This window comes from Canis aureus, chromosome 12 (genome assembly GCF_053574225.1).
Source record: "Canis aureus isolate CA01 chromosome 12, VMU_Caureus_v.1.0, whole genome shotgun sequence".
NCBI classification, from domain to species: domain Eukaryota; kingdom Metazoa; phylum Chordata; class Mammalia; order Carnivora; family Canidae; genus Canis; species Canis aureus.
In genome coordinates, this window is record NC_135622.1 from 6,678,680 (window position 1) to 6,693,239 (window position 14,560).

The following is a 14,560-nucleotide window of genomic DNA, read 5'->3' on the forward strand; positions in this document are numbered from 1 at the left end:
CCTGGACGAGACTTCCCAAAGGTTGCTCTATGGAGTGCTAGTCCCAGAAAAGAAGCAACCACAACAAAATGCATTTGTTAACCAATACGTTTAGGAAATGCATTACAGCTGCCTTCGGGGAATTTATAGTATGTGTTAGCATACTTCTACATGAGAAAAGTGTTTAATTATGTCTGCAGTTTTCCAAAATTATTTGACTACATAAAACTATTTTTCATGGAATAACCACTGAGATCTTATGAAGTTCTCCAGAACACAGTAATGAAGAATTGTTCTAGATTAGGGAAAAGCAAATCACACACATACTTTTCACTGAGGAGATGAACAAGATAACCAAGTAAGAAATTTTGACAGGAATGTGGCTCCAGGAGGTGAGAAGAATTAAAAAGGAGAAATGTTTTTTTCTGTGAATGCTAATAAAGAAGGCAAGGTTGGGAGCATATTGAGTGTCCAGGGTGGCTATGTGGACTGCTGTCCAATCTATGGCCAAACCTGATCAGGACCACTTATAAAAGAGAGAGGCACATATACAGGAATACTTTCTTCTGTGTGGCCTAAATGAGTAGACATTGGTGAAAGTTACTACAGAGCAGATTTCCTTATTTCCCCAGTTGTTCAGAGATGAAATGACTGCATAGCACATGTGCTGTCCCTGAGCAGCTCAGGCAAAGGTTAAATAGCAATGTGGATATAATTCAAGTATTAATTGAGTGGTTGGGCTCAATGGTCTTTAACCTTGAGTTTCTATGAGTCAACTCATTTGTTTTTTTTTTTTTTTTTTTTTTGAGTCAACTCATTTGTGATAAAAATTGAGAGATGTACATAACAATGTACCCTACAGGATAATAAGAACACTTAAGTGACGCTGTGTATGAAAATGTTGACTCCTTAAATCCTCCAAACAACCCAAGGAGGGAGGCGATGATTTTATTCCCATTTTATGGATGAATAGCTGCAATGAGGAAATAGTCATGCTCATCACTGTCCCTTTAAATTAATGACCACAGACCTCAAGTGGGCATTAATGCTGCCCAGCTATCAAACTACATCTTTCTTCCATTTACTCTTCTCTCCTCAAATGTCTAGCATCTCTTCAGTCTGCACTCTCTGCCAATCCTAGTACTTTCTATGTCACAGAGAAAATTGGAATAATCAAAGTATTCCACAATACTCTTACCAACTCCCACATATGCTGCCTCCAGTTAAAGGACCTACACTCCTAACTAGACCAACTTTCTCACTTGTACACCAGATCCCACTCAAGGCCATCACTCAGCATTATTCCTTCTTCCTCCCACATTATCAGTTATCCTGTGTGACCAGTCATTTTCATTATATGCATTCGGTCATTTCTCTTATCTTTGAAAAACTTCATTTCTTTCTCCCTTGCCTTTCTTAGCCCTATTCCCCTTTCAGTTGCACTGCATTTCTTTTTTTCCTTTTATAGCAAATGCCTCATTGTTAATGCATCCAATTCCTCTCTTCCCATACTCTCATAAAGTGACACCAATCAGGCTTTCATCTCCACTACGCCACTCAAACTGCTCTTGTCAAGATCACCAGTGGCTGCCACATGGTTAGATCCAATGGACACATCTTAGTCCTCTCCCTTGAAATATCTACAGCACTTGACATCATTGGTCATTTCTTCCTCCTGGAAACACTTGTGGTTGGCTTCCTGGTAACAGACTTTTAGCTTTCTTACTCTCTCACTGACTGGTTCCTCAACTTCCTCCAGACCTCTTCATTTGGAAGTGCACCAAGGACTTTTTTTTTTTTGGAGGGCCAGGTGCACCCGCGCACCTGGAGCCCCCCACCAAGGACTTTTAAAAAAATTTTATTTATTTATTCACGAGAGACACACAGAGAGGCAGAGACATAGGCAGAGGGAGAAGCAGCCTCCATGTAGGAAGCCTGATGTGGGACTCGATCCCGGGACTCCAGGATTGTGCTCTGAGCCAAAGGCAGACACTCAACTGTTGAGCCACTCAGGCATCCCCCAAGAACTACTTCTTTTCTTATTTCCCTGGTCATCTCATCTAGTTTTACAGTTTTAGAGTGTCATCTAAATGCTGTTGACTCCAAATTTGTCTCTAGCCCACACCTTTCTCTTGAGCTCCAAGATCTTATACTCCACTGGCTACTTGACATCTCCAGTCAGATGTCTGATAGGTATCTCAAAGGTAACATTACTAAGCTTCAGATCTTTTGTAGCAAACGGGATGCTGCACTGCCCACATCCCCTTTTAGGACTGAGTCTCCTGTCTCACTGGCTCATAGTAAAGCCCCTACCTAAGAATTGCTCTCAGTTGAAAGAAGCTGTCTGGCATAAGGTAACATTCTCCTTGGAGGCATCTCCCTTCCATTGCCTGCTTGATGTGGGAGCTACAAAGGCCCCTTGCCTCAATTTGAGACTACTCTTAAGAGTTATTCTGCTTCACATGGGATCAACTGAGTCCTCTCTCAAAACTGGATCACTTCTTTGTCTGCTCCACCTTACTTCTCTCACTCTCAATACAGGTGGGGTCCTGCAACATTGGTCCCTGTCTCAGATCTGTTTACTGAGGAATATGGCTAAGATAGTAAACATTGAGAATGTTCCTAGGAAACAGACTCCAAAAAAGAATTTTGGAATTAGATCACCAGTCTATTCACTGGGCATGAAAGCCTCATAAATGGTGGTCAGTGTAGTCCTTGGCATAGTGGTTTTTAAGACTACCATCATCAATTGTTCTATCAGCGATTGCGAGGGGTGTTGACATCTCTACTACAGTTATGGATCTATTGATTTCTCCATTCAGTTTTGTCAGTTTTTGATGTTCTGTTATTAAATGCATGCACATTTAGGCTTGTTATACTTAATCCTGGTTATATATCTTATTCTAAAGTATACTTTGTTTCCCTTTGTCTAGTTTAGTGATGTGAGTCAGTAAATTTCATTTTTAGTCTCAGCCATATTTGCATATGTTTTTGTTCAGGGCCTCATTTAGATATACCTTTGCTGAGAAGATCCTGAAGACAGAATTTGTTATTACCTCTGGCATTCATAATGAGCATGGACTCCATTGAGCACAGATTGCATGTGTTTGTTTTAATTTTATTGAGCATGGACTGCATGTCTTAATTTTCATTATGGATTGGTTGCTTTTAGGGCAGACATATATCTGTTGTCCAAACTATGTGTGTGTAATGTGGGGGGTGGGAGGGTTGACATGCTATGTCATCACTGTACAGGACTACTCTTTAGTTAGGGCCTATGGATGTGCTACTCCCTTAATGAAAAGTAGAAAACATATATACCATTGATGACTAAATATAAGATGAACCTAAAATATAAGATGATTTTCCTCATAAGATTTAAGATTTATCCATGTTTCTTTTTCCTCGGCTGCTGCTAAGGTGCTCAGTCCTTCCAAGGAAGCTCAAGCCACACTGGGGTGAGGCCCTCACTTGATCTAGTGACTAGCACCACGCCCAGCAGTACCTGCTCACCACTTGCCCACACCATGGCCTCCCTCTTGGAGCTTACCTGCATTTGCTTAACACTAATCCGGCATGATGATGAGATGATGGTCACAGAGGATAAGATCAATGCCCTTCTTAAAGCAGCAGGTGTAAATGTTGAACCTTTCTGGCCCAGCTTGTTTGCAATGGCCCTGGCCAATGTCAAGATTGGGAGCCCCATCTGCAACATAGGGGTTGGGGGACCCACCCCAGCAGCTAGCCCTGCACCAGCAGGAGGTCCTGCTTCCTCCACCAGGGCTGCTTCCACCTAGGAGAAGAAAGTGGAAGCAAAGAAAGAAGAATCAGAGGAGACTGATAATGACATGTGCTTTGGTCTTTTTGACTAAATCTCTTCTATAACCTGTTCAATAAAAAAAAAACTCTTAAAAAGAAATATTTTTCAATGTTATTGCATGTAACTCTAGCTTATTCACATCCTGTTTAATATTGCATTGTATGAATATACCATAATTTATTCATTTTTCAGTAAATATTCATATGGAACTCTACTGCTTTTCAGAGTGACATTTAAAATGCTTGTTTATCCTGTCATACAACAGATAAAATTGAGAGACCATACTTTTAAGAAAAATGACTAAATATATAAATTTCTCCCCATCCCCCCCACTATGCAAGAGGGATAGCTCTTGCATATCTAAATATTACTATTTGTTTATCATTTAAAGCTAATTAATCTTTCCCCACCTAAAGCGCTTTAGTTCAGAATAAAATAATTAAGAGTGTGCTGTACATAAGACTTTGCAAATAGCCTTCTCTTCTGAGTGGGAGTATTGCAGGAGAAATGAAAAACATGGCCACAAAGTATTTATACACAAATGTTTATAGCAGTTTTGTTCCTAATAGACTCAACTGGAAATGACCCAAATTTTTATCAGCAAAGTGAATGGATAAAAATATTGTGGGATATTTATACAATGGAATACTAATTGAAATTAAAAAGTAAAATTATTGTTACACAGAATCTCAAAAACATTCAGTCATATTTGGAAGATCACGCCTTCACTAGGTTGTGAAAGCCAAGCCAAGTCAAAAAGGGAGTGTTAGGGTGAGGTGTGGCTATATTAAAATGGCATGGGAAGGAACGGTTGAGGTAAGATCTTAAGAATGACAAGGAGCCAGACATCAAAAGAGCTAGGGATTATTACTCTAGCTAAAGGAACAGCAAGTACAGAAGCCTGGAGGCAGGAAAGGTCATGCTTTGTTGAAGAAGGGAGACCCCTTGTGGCTGAAGTAGCAGATCAAAGAGAAGATGGAGCTAGGTGGAGAGTTGGTATGAGATAAGGCTAGAGAGAGGCAGGGTTATATTATTATATTATATAATTTACTCATATATTATTATATTTTGCTTATATATAATTTACTTATATATTATTACATTATATATTGGTGTAAAGTATATATTATATATAGGGATATGTTTGTTATATATAGTTTATATATTATTATATTGAGGTATATAATATGTATTATATAGGAGATATAATATATACATGTATATTTTAAGTAAGCTCTAGGCCCAATATGGGGCTTGAACTCATGACCCCAAGATCAAGAGTCTCATGCTCTACCAACTGAGCCAGCCAGGTGCCCTTAGGATATTATATATATTTACTATATATATAATAAAATACACTCATTTGAAATATACAATTTACTGAGCTAAACAATGTCAAATATGGTTACCTCAAGTAACCACAATTAGGATCCAAACAAATAATTTGTAGTACCCAAAGTCTTCCCTTCTTTCTCATTCTTGCCAATATTCTCCATCCTTAGTCCTGGGCAACCATTTTCTTGTTTCTATTATTAGTGATTGGCTTTCCCTCTTCTAGAATTTCATATAAAGGCAATCATACAGAATGCACTCTTTTGTGTCTGAGCTTCTCCATATCCATATGGAGAAAAATCAACCTCAGCACTTACCTCACACTATACTCAAGAGTTAATTCAAATTTATCTGTAGACCTAAGCATGGTAAAGTTGTAAAACTTCCAGAGGAATACATAGATAATCTGTGTAAATCAGTTGTAGGCAAAGATTTCCTAGTTCAGACACTAAATAAGACAAAAACATTTAAAATGATAAAATTGACTTCATCAAAATTCCAAACCCCTAAAATGTCTCCTCTTCATAAAATACTTAATTAAATGAAAAATCAAGCCACACACTGGGAGAAAATATTCACAGTATATATATCTGACAAAATGTGTGTGACCTGTATAAAGACATCTTAGGGTGCTTGGTGGCTCAGAGAGTTAAGCAACTTGATTTCAGCTTAGGTCATGATCTCAGGGTTATGGGATCAAGCCCCACGTTGGGCTCCTCACTAAGTGGGGAGTCTACTGAAGACTCTCTGTCTCCCTCTGCCCCTCTCCCCTCACTCTCTCTTCCTAAAATCTTGGGATGCCTGGGTGGCTCAGCAGTTAAGTGTCTGCCTTTGGCTTGCGGTGTGCTTCTCCGTCTGCCCGTGTCTCTCATGAATAAATAAATAAAATATTAAAAAAAGATAAAATAAATAATCTTAAAGAAAAAGAAAACTTGTGACTCTAATAAGATGAAAATCTAATAAAAATGGGCAGAAAATTTAAATAGACCCTCCACAAAAGAAGATATATGAATGCCAGCAGGCACAGGAGAAGATTCTCTATCTCTTGAGCTCTGAGAAAGCCAAAAATTAAAGTCATAATGAAATATCAATATATACCCAATAGAATGGCTAAAGTTAAAAATACTGACAGTAACAAGTATGGGCAAGAATGTGGAGCAACTGGGATGCCCATATTTTGCTAGTGGTTGTGCAGACTACAGCAACTAACTCTGGAAAGCAGTTTGGTGGTTTCTTAAAAAGATATACTTACCATATGCCCAGATTTTAATTCCATTTCATTACTACTATTTATTAGCTATGTTTTTTGTTGTTGTCAGGAGTTGCTCTAGAGTTTATAACACACTTTTTTTTTTATAATCTACCTTAGGATGCTATTATCCTACTTCACAAATAATGTCTGAGCCTTACAGGATGCTTTCTGTAGTCTCTTCCCATCCTTTGGGCTGCTGGCATCACAGATTTTTATCTCTATGTTTGCTATAGACTCCATAATATGTTAATGGTTTTGCCCTAAATGGTTCATTATCTTTGAAGGAAATAAAAAGATGACAAAGAAAGTTTTTGTTATTGTTTTTTAAAGATTTTATTTATTCATTCATGAGAAACACACACAGAGAGAGAGAGAGAGAGAGGCAGAGACACAGGCAGAGGGAGAAGCAGGCTCCATGCAAGGAGCCCGATGCAAAAGTCGATCCCGGGACTCCAGGATCATGCCCTGGGCCGAAGGCAGGTGCCAAACCGCTGAGCCACCCAGGGATCCCCTGTTTTAATATTTACTCCTATAGATCCATTTCCAGTATTTCCATTGCATGTAGAAATCCAATCTTTGCCTTGTATCCGTTTCCTTATATTTGAAAATTTTTCTTGAACATTTCTTGTTCAGACTGGCTGATGATCAATCCTTCTAGTTGTTTTTTGTCTGTTCACTTTTATTTTTTCAATTACCAATAACTTATTTATGTGACTTAATATAATGCTATATAGAGAGTAGTCTTAAAAATGGTATTTGATTCTCACATATATATTAATTGGGCTTTTAATAATCATTCATTAGTCAGAAAAAGCAAATAGTTTTCATAATTATTGCCAAGTAGAATCTTATTTTAAGATACTAATTATTTCTGATTATTGGTGGGGAGGGGTGGAGAGAGAAGTAGGAAGAAATAATCCCAAGCAGGCTCCATGCCCACTGTGGAGCCCAACATGGGGCTCGATCCTACAACTCTGAGATTATGACTTGAGCCAAAATTAAGAGTCAAATGCTTAACCAACTGAGCCACCTAGGCATCTCTCTGATTATTACTAATTTAGTAAGTAACTAGGGGATGCCATCTTGAGAAGAATTTTGGTGGGGCAGAAAAATAGAGATTTTTTATTATTTTACTAACGTATTGGGTGGTGAGCTTATTGATCACCAGACTGATAGGCTGATAAGTGAAACTAATTCTATTGTAAATCCTAGAGAAAACAATCCATTCTTTAAAAGTGTGCAGATTTTGTTCTCAAATGAAAAGGGTACAGCTGTAATGTGTTGCCAGACAGATATAGATGTTTATCAACCAATTTAGACACACAGAAAAGCTAAGAAAATCAGGTAAAAGTTATTATTTAAACTGAGAAACTTAGACTCTCTAGTTCTCCAAAAACTGTGTCAGAGGGCTTTCCACATTAATACTCAGGAGTATTTTTTATTTTTTTTCAAATATTAATTTGAAAACATACCATTATCATTTTTTAAAAATTTTTATTTATTTATGATAGCCACACACAGAGAGAGAGAGAGAGAGAGAGAGGCAGAGACACAGGCAGAGGGAGAAGCAGGCTCCATGCACCGGGAGCCCGATGTGGGATTCGATCCCGGGTCTCCAGGATCGCGCCCTGGGCCAAAGGCAGGTGCCAAACCACTGCGCCACCCAGGGATCCCCCATTATCATTTTTAAAGCATTTTACAGCACAGAGCACATTTTTACAAATATAATGTGTGTTATCTTTTTCTTGGTCTTTTCTTTCTTTTTTTCCTTTTTCGTTTTGTCTTTATTTGAATTCAGTTTATCAACATATAGTATAACACCCAATGCTCATCCCATCAAGTGCCTTCCTTTGTGCCTGTCACACAGTTATCCCATCCCCCCACCCATCTCCTCTTCTGCAACCCTTTGTTCATTTCCCAGAGTTAGGAGTCTCTCATGGTTTGTCTTTCTCTCTAATTTTTACCACTCATTTTCCCTCCACCATTTCTTATATTCCACGTGTGAGTGAAACCATATGATTATTGTCCTTCTCTGATTGACTTATTTCACTCAGCATAATACCCTCCAGTTCCATCCATGTCAAAGCAAATGGTGGGTATTCATCCTTTCTGATGGCTGAGTAATATAGACCACATCTTCTTTAAACCATTCATCTGTTGATAGACATCGAGGCTCCTTCCACAGTTTGGCTATTGTGGACATTGCTGTTGTGAACATTGGGGTGCAGGTGTCCCAGCATTTCACTACATCAGTATCTTTGGGGTAAATCCCCAGTAGTACAATTGCTGGGTCATAGGGTAGCTCTATTTTATTTTAAATTTATTTTTTTTATTTTTATTTATGAGAGAGAGAGAGAGAGAGAGAGAGACAGGCAGAGGGAGAGAGAGAAGCAGGCTCCATGCTGGGAGCCCGATGCTGGACTCGATCCTGGGACTCCAGGATCATGCCCTGGGCCAAAGGCAGGCGCGAAACTGCTGAGCCACCCAAGGATCCCCAGTAGCTCTATTTTTAACTTCCTGAGGAACCTCCACACTGTTTTCCAGAGTGGCTGTACCAGTTCACATTCCCACCAACAGTGCAAGAGGGTTCCCCTTTCTCCACATCCTCTCCAACATTTATTGTTTCCCGTCTTGTTAATTTTCCCCATTCTCACTGGTGTGAGGTGGTATCTCATTGTGGTTTTGATTTGTATTTCCCTGATGGCAAGTGATGTGGACCTTTTTTTCATGTGTTTGTTGGCCATGTGTATGACTTTTTTGGAGAAATATCTGTTCATGTCTTCTGCTCATTTCATGATTGGATTTTTTGTTTTTTGGGTGTTAAGTCTAGTAAGTTCATTATAGATCTTGGATACTAGCTCTTTATCTGATATATCATTTGTAAATATCTTCTCCCATTCTGTAGGTTGTCTTTTAGTTTTGTTGACTGTTTCTTTTGCTGTGCAGAAGCTTTTTATCCTTTTTGTCCCAATAGTTTATTTTTGCTCTTGTTTCCCCTGCCTTCATAGATGTATCTTGCAAGAAGTTACTGTGGACAAGTTCAAAAAGGGTGTTGCCTGTGTTCTTCTCTAGGATTTTGATGGAGTTTTCTCTCACACTTAGATCTTTCAGTCATTTTGAGTTTATCTTTGTGTATGATCTAAGAGAAAGGTCTGGTTTCATTCTTCTGCATGTGGATGTCCAATTTTCCCAATACCATTTATTGAAGGGACTGTTCTTTTCCCAGTGGATAGTCTTTCCTGCTTTGTTGAAGGGGAGTTGACCATAGAGTTGAGGGTCTATTTCTGGGTTCTCTATTCTGTTCCATTGATCTATGTGTCTGTTCTTGTGCCAGTACCATACTGTCTTGATGATCACAGCTTTGCAGTACAACTTGAAATCAGACATTGTGAAGCCCCCAGCATCGGTTTTCTTTTTCAATATTCCTCTGGCTATTTGAGGTCTTTTCTGACTCCATACAAATCTCAATATTATTTGTTCCAACTCTGTGATGAAAGTCCATTGTATTTTGATAGAGATTGCATTGAACGTGTAAATTGCTCTGGGTAGCATAGACATTTTCACAATATTTATTCTTCCAATCCATGAGCATGGAATGTTTTTCCATCTCTTTACAGCTTCTTCAATTTCTTTCCTGAGTGAATCTGTAGTTTTTAAGAGTACAGATCCTTTACCTCTTTGGTTAGATTTATTCCTAGGTATCTTATGGTTTTGGGTACAATTGTAATTGGAATCGATTCCTTAATTTTTCTTTCTGCAGTCTCATTATTAGTGTACAGAAATGCCACTGATTTCTGTGCATTGATTTTATATCCTGCCACATTGCTGAATTGCTGTATGAGTTCTAGCAATCTTGGGGTGAAGTCTTTTGGGTTTTCTATATATAATATCATGTCACCTGTGAAGAGGGAGAGTTTGACTTCTTTGTCAATTTGAATGTCTTTTATTTATTTTTGTTGTCTGATTGCTGAGGCTAGGACTTCTAGTACTATGTTGAATAACAGTGGTGAGAGTGGACATCCCTGTTGTGTTCCTGATGTTAGGGGAAAGGCTCTCAGTTTTTCTCCATTGAGAATGATATTCACTGTGGGCTTTTCATAAATGGCTTTTATAATATTGAGGAATTTTCCCTCTATCCCTACACTTTGAAGAATTTTAATCAGGAATGGATACTGTATTTTGTCAAATGCTTTCTCTGCGTCTATTAAGAGAATCATATGGTTCTTGTTTTTTCTCTTATTGATATCCTCTATCATATTGATTGTTTTAAGAATGTTGAACCACCCTTGTATCCCAGGGATAAATCCCACTTGGTCATGGTGTCTCTATTTCATTGAGTTCTGATCTAATCTTTATTATCTCTCTTCTGCTTGGTTTAGGCTTTATTTGCTGTTCTTTCTCCAATTCCTTTAGGTATGAGGTTAGCTTGTGTATTTGAGTTTTTTCCAATTTTTTTGAGGGAGGCTTGTATTGCGATGTATTTTCCTCTTAGGACTGCTTTTGCTGTATCCCAAAGATTTTGAATGGTTGCATTTCATTTTCATTAATGTCCATGAATTTTTTAATTCTTCTCTAATTTCCTGGTTGACCCATTCATCTTTTAGTAGGATGCTCGTTAACTTCCATGTGTTTGAGTTTCTTCCAAATTTCTTCTTTGATTGAGTTCTAGTTTCAAAGCATTGTGGCCTGAAAATATGCAAGGGACAATCCCAATCTTTTGGTATCAGCTGAGACCTGATTTTTGACCCAGCATGTGGTCTATTCTGGAGAAAGTTCCATGTGCACTTGAGAAGAATGTGTATTCAGCTGCATTAGGATGGAATGTTCTTTATATATCTGTGAAATCTATTTCGTCCAGTGTATCATTCAAGGCCCTTGTTTCTTTGGTGATATTCTGTTTAGAAGATGTCTTTTGTGGAGAGTGCTGTGTTGAAGTCTCCTACTATTAATGTTTTTATTATCTATGTATCTCTTTACTTTGGTTATTAAATGATTTATACACTTGGCAGCTCCCACATTAGGGGTATAAATATTTATAATTGTTAGGTCTTCTTGTTGAATAGGCACTTTAAATATTATATCGTGTCCCTCTTCATCTCTTAGTACAGTCTTTGGTTTAAAACCTAATTTATCTGATATGAGGATTGCTACTACAGCTTTATTTTTAGGACCATTTGAATGGTAAATTGTTCTCCACCCCTTCATTTTCAGTCTGGAGGTGTCCTTAGGTCTAAAATGAGTCTCTTGGAGACAGCATATAGATGGGCCTTGCTTTTTTATTCAGTCCAAAACCCTGCGTCTTTTGATGGAATCATTTAGCCCATTCATGTTCAGAGTTACTATTGAAAGATATGAATTTAGTGTCACAATATTACCTATACAGTCCCTGTTTTTGTGGATTGTTTCTTTGGGCTTCCTCTTTCTTTTACAGAGTCCTCCTTAATATTTCTTGCAGAGCCGGTTTGGGGGTCACATATTCTTTCAGTTTCTGTCTACCCTGGAAGCTCTTTATCTCTCCTTCTATTCTGAATGACAGCCTTGCTGGATAAAGTATTTTTGGCTGCATTTTCATTTAGTACCCAATATATATCATGCTAGCTTTTTCTGGCCTGACAGGTCTCTGTGGAGAGGTCTGCTGTTAATCTGATATTTCTCCCTATATAAATTAAGAATCTCTTGTTTCAAGCTGCTTTACGAATTTTCTCTTTATATTTGAAATTTGCAAGTTTCACTATTAAATGTCAAGGTGTTGAATGGTTTTTATTGATTCGGGTTTTTGTCTTTATCTCTTGGATCTGAATGCCTGTTTCCTTCCCGAGATTAGGGAAGTTCTCAGCTATGATTTGTTCAAATATACTTTGTGATCCTCTTTCCCTCTCAGTCTCTTCTGGAATCCCAATAAGATGAATATTCTTCCTTCTCAAGCCATCATTTATTTCCCTAAGTCTTTCCTCGTGGGCTCTTAATTGTTTTTTTCTTTTTTTCCTCAGCTTCCTTCCTTTCCATTAACTTGTCTTTTATGTCACTAACTCCCTCTTCCACCTAATGAACCCTAGCAGTTAGAGCATCCCGTTTAGACTGCATCTCAGTTAAAGTATTTTAAATTTCAGCCTAATTAGATCTTAATTCTGCAGTAAGTCTCTAGAGTCCTTTATGCTTTTCTTCCATAGCCCCCAGTAACTTTATAATTGTACTTTTGAATTGTATTTCTGACATTGTATTTAAGCTCACATCCAGCAATTCTGTGGCAGAGTATTGCTTCTGGTTATTTCTTTTGTGGTGAATACTTCCTTCTAGTCATTTTTTCCAGTGCAGAGTGGCTGTGTGAGTGAGCAGAGTAAAAAATATCAACCACAACCTAAGTAAAATACACCCTAGATGATTCTGAAGAGGTCAGAGACCAGAAAAAAAAAGAATAGAACAAAATAAAACAAAAGGACCACTAAAGTGAAAAACAAATTTTAAAACAAAATAGTAAGAATAAAAAACAAAAATAAAAAAACAAAGAAGAAGAAAAAAGAGGGGGGGGATAATTAGGAAGTGGTGGTGGAGAGAGAATATAGTCTCCCTTAGGGGACCTAGAGGGTGATCCTCTTGGTTCTGAGTGTATTTTGTTCTCTGTGTTAGAAGATGCTCAATTCCAAATTTATATAAACTAGCAACACTTATATAAAAAAACCAACATTGACCACAAATACATAGACAAGATATAAGAGGGGGGCAGAATGGGAAGGAAGAAAGAATATAATCTCACAGAATGAACCAATATGGTGTTCCACGTGGTTCTGGGTGTATTTTGGTCCATGTGTTAGAAGGTACTAACTTCCACCATTATAAAACAAAACAAAACAGAAAAAACAAAAACCAAATACCCATAACTCATATATCTAGCAAAATTAAATTGAATACATCGAAGGGAAGCCAAAAGTGAAGAATATATCTAAGACATGTCATTGTAGAAATATGAAAGTCAAAAAGGAAAAAGCTTAAAAATGAAGAGTTGGTAAAATATTGTAGTAAGGCAGGAAAAGAGAAAAAATATTGGAAATTTTTAACCTGAAATAAAAATGAATCCTAATGAAAAAAAAGAAAAACAAACAAACAAACAAAAACCTCTAGTTCTATATACTATTGTCCCTCAGTCCTGGAGCTTTCCAGTGCCGCTTGCTCAGTAAACTTGCTCTTCCCATGTTCTTCCAGCAGTTCTTCTGGGGGAGGGGTCTGCTGCGCTGATTCTCAGGTGTCTGTGCCTTTAGAGAGATACCCCGCCCCTTGCCAGGTGCGGGCTCAGTATGAGCTGTTCATGCTGAGAGGTCTTTGTTCCCTGGCAGGCCACACCTATCCCAGGTGAAAGGCAAAAAGAAGAGAAAATTTTTAAAAATGGCAGTGGCCAGATCTCCAGCTCTGGAACCAAGAGCTCCTGCAAGTACCAAACCGCAGTCTCTCAGTGCACACTGGCCTAGATGCTCCTGGGGGCAAGCACAGGTGCCTTGATCTGCACAATTTGAAGGGTGCCCAGTGGAAGTAAAGTTACTCCTGTCCTGTCCCACCCAGGGTCTGCCTCTCCCTAAGGGAACAGAGGGCACCTGCCTCTGTCCGTTGACAGGCTCTAGGGTAAAGGGAGCTCCAGTACTGGCAGGCTTAGCCATTGGGCTTCTCCCAAATGCTCTGAGGATTGCAATACTCCAACTCTTTATGGAGATCCGACTGTGGTTTGCAGTGAACTTTCCCCTGGGCACCCTACTCTTATTGTGTCTCTGGGAATATTGAGGCTTCACTGCCCTCCTGCGATTCTGCCCTATTTCCCTGCTGAGCACTTTTCAGTCAGGGAAGACTCAGGTGCAGATTTATAAAGTTCTTGCTTATCCAGGGCTTGGCTTTTGTGCCCAGGCTTTCTGTGTCTGGGCTTTTGGTCTAGCTTGCCATGGCTCCACTTTCACCTGGCTCCTTGGGGCTTCCCTTTTGGCTCGGTTTGCCACAGCTCCACTCCCCATCTTTTTTTTTTTTTTTTCCACCTTACTACCTTGTCAGAATCAAACACTTTTCTCTCTGTAGCATTCTGGGTTTTCTCTCTTAAATCTCATGTAGAATTTGTAGGTGTTCAGGATGTTTTGAAAGTTACCTAGGTAAGTTTGTGGGACCAGACGAGTTGAGGAGCCCTACTCTTCCACCATCTT

At 38.6% G+C, this 14,560-nt stretch overlaps 1 pseudogene; it reads left to right on the forward strand.

The window, feature by feature from the left end:
- The first annotated feature begins 3,407 nt into the window (after window positions 1-3,407).
- LOC144324608 (large ribosomal subunit protein P1 pseudogene) lies at window positions 3,408-4,044 on the forward strand (annotated as a pseudogene).
- Window positions 4,045-14,560: the final 10,516 nt, after the last annotated feature.